Genomic DNA, 3,398 nt, shown 5'->3' on the forward strand with positions numbered 1-3,398 from the left:
GAAATGCTGAAGATGTGTCCCTATCCCTAAGAGTTTCCAGTTAAATGAGGAAGACAGACATATAAAGAAATATTTATACTACAATATGATACTCATTAACAGAAGACTGTACTCTGAGTTATTTCAGCAATCTTGTTACCCTTGACACCATCAGCACAATTTGTTGAGCTAGTTAGACTTTTATGGTTGGGAATGTCAGTTAGTGAAATGAACAAAACTATCTGACTCATAGATTTATTTAATTATGGCCTTGTTTTATGAAAATATCATGCTCTATCCAAATGGACTAGCTGCACAAATGAATCTCCAAATTCAGATTGTTGTTATCATAAGGATGGTCAGTATTGATTTGTGAGCCTATTGTCCTCTCGTTCACCACCAAGCGTGTAACTGCTTTGGTTTCTATTTTTTGTATAGTTTCTAGAGTTTTCTTTAGTGTTTTTAAAAGTCTTCAAACCATATCTAATGACAAATTGACTTATTAAAATTTGGCTTCATAATTCCTCTCCCAGAAAATATGGTTGTGATTATGTTGACGGGCATGAGTAGGAAAAGGGAGACACAGCAGGACTCTAGCCCAAATGGGATATATAAGATTTAAAGAGCTAAATGAGGGAATGACATGTCTGAATTATCAAGCACACTGAGAATAGACAGGGAGGCAAGGTCCATACAAGAAACAGATTCTGCAACACTGGTAAGCCTCAATCCACCATATAAGCAATAGAGCTAGTAGGACAGATTGTCTGAGATAAACGTACAAGGAGATACGTAACACCAGCTATTGTGGGAGATGTTTAAGTGCCAAGCATTTGAACAAGAATAAAAATGGGGCCTTGATTTTGGAGGAATGGAAGACATGGTACTGGTTGAAACACTTAAATGCCTGGCATGTGAAGATAGCAACCTAGGACCAAGGCCTGGAAGTTATTACAGGGAGGCAGACTTGTTTTCAGTGTTAGGAAGAATTTTCTATTAGAACTGTTCAAACGTGGAGACAGTGATTCTTAACCACTGAAAACACCAATTTAGAAATTGAAAAAAAATTGCATGTCAGGATGTTTTAGAATTTAAAGGAAATTTCTATAGCAGGTTTGGAAGCTGCATTAGCTTTCTAGGTTATTTTTAAATTTGAATGAGTCTATGATTTAGAAGAGCTATCTTTTGGTAAATGTATAATAGTATTTCCCTGTGATTGAATTCCCCATTTTGATATTAAATTTGATCAAGCATCAGTCATCGAATATATTTTATAAACACATCTAGATGTTTAAGACATATTCTTTCAAATTACATAATATTTAACTAAAATTACTACCTTTGCCAATATAAATACTATGCAGGAAAATAATAATTTGGGAGAAAACTGTAGGTACTGATCTTTCAGCTTCTACTCATTATAAAATGAACATACCTCTATGGCAAATCAAAGAAAGAATCCCAACTAGCAGCTCACTTTAAACGTCAGCACCATTTACAAACTTTTCCTAGTTAAAAAAAATTATCTTGAATAAATATATAGTTCCAAAAATGATGTAGTTTTAAGACTCAGTTTCTATTGAAAAATCTTAAGTATCAAGAACCACTGAATCAAGTTATTCACAATGCCTAAAATGCTGAATAAGTTGGAGGAGAAAACATATACCAGAAATGATGGAGATTGAGATGTGTAAATAGAATGTAGAAATCTTTGGTCATGCTCTTTCATATAGGAAATTATTGAGCTAATGATCTTCCATATGCCACAGTTTTGGGTAACTGGTCCCATTCTAAAGTATGACTTTAAAAAGTTGTTTCTTACACTGGACAGAAATATGCTCCCTATAATTTTCAGCCTTTGTGTTTAGGTTGCCATTCAGAGCTGCCCCCTCAGAGAACATTTTTGAGATTTATACTTTCAATTCTAAATAAGAATTTCCACAACACTAGATCCAATTAAACTGAGCATGATGATCTTAAAGTAACATTATATATTCAACTACTTAATCATTACGTTATAATATTTGTTGCATTCAAATCTCAAAATGTAAACAGATGTATCCCTCTGTGCTTAATTCTGATTTTCAAATGGTATACCTTGAGCTAATAAGCACATTGAACTTATATTCAATTGCTCTTCTTGGTATATGAGAAATACGGAATCATATTGCAGCATGTGGTCACTCTTGAATATTAATCTAGCTTTCAAGGGTAGCACGTAATGAATATTGCTGTGATAATGACCTCCTTCACTCCCCAGACCAGAGCTGATTATGGGAAAGTAGTTAGCTTTGATTATGCAAATGTTCCTCATACTACTTAGTTTCAAAGGGTGTAGATGAACAAAAGTTGCTCCACATTTTAGGAATGTCCATTAACTTTGAATTGATCTCATGTTTTAAATATACTCTTTTTTGTATTTAATAATGCCATATACCTACTTTCAATTTTAGAAGACATTGCAATATTAAAATATTTTTGGCATGCATAATGTAAATGTAGTGGAGCAAGACAAATGATAATGGATTTAGAAATGTTAAATAGAATTTTTCCACAGGAATGATAGCAATCTGAATAATGAGCATAATTATTTTGTCTCTTGCACTGTAGCATTGGCTGAAGGATATAATGAAAGGAAAACATACTTTTAAAAAGACTGAGGGAACAGCCCATAAAAGGATGTTATTTTCTCTTACCTAACCTCACAGACAGAAAAAACAGCTCCTTCTGGAGGTACTGAGAATAGACTTGAGGGATCACTGAGATTTGCAGGTCAGAAATCCAGAAAGGAGGGTGAGGCCAGAATAATATATGTAGTTCTTAGACAGTGAAGCTACAGTCATTAACAAGACCAGAGGATATAACCAGAGTTTAGTCATTGCTCCTGTGTGGTTGAGTTTCTTGAGGGCTTTGAAGACACAAAACCATTTTCCAATAAGGCAGATGGATCAAATGAAAGTGCTGTCTTTATAAGGAGAGGCAAAATATGAAAGGAGAGGAGTTAGTGGAGCGGAGTCTAGCATAGATTGCTATGGTGATCAGGAAAAAAAAAACAATAAATAAAGAGTTGGAGGTTTTTGATTAGACAGAGTATTTTCCTTGCAGTGATAATTGGTGGAGAGAACAAAGGTACAGATGTAAAGGGATGGCAATCAGTGAAAATGATTAAAAAGTAACCCACAGTAATTATTTAAAAAAAAACTCGGGCAGAAAAGCTTCTGCATTAGAAAATGTATTAAATCAAATGCAGAGAGAGCCACCTAGGCTTTGATAACAAGAATGTTTCTGGAAACAGCATAAAGCAAAGGCCAATCAGAACAGTAGTGGAAATCAAGAAGATGATACAACAATGAAGTAATATCAAAAAGGGATTTGATTTTGGGTTTCTCCTTTCTGAAATAGATGAACAATTCCTAAAG

The sequence above is a fragment of the Pongo pygmaeus genome, chromosome 9, assembly GCF_028885625.2.
Source record: "Pongo pygmaeus isolate AG05252 chromosome 9, NHGRI_mPonPyg2-v2.0_pri, whole genome shotgun sequence".
Taxonomy (NCBI): Eukaryota; Metazoa; Chordata; class Mammalia; order Primates; family Hominidae; genus Pongo; species Pongo pygmaeus.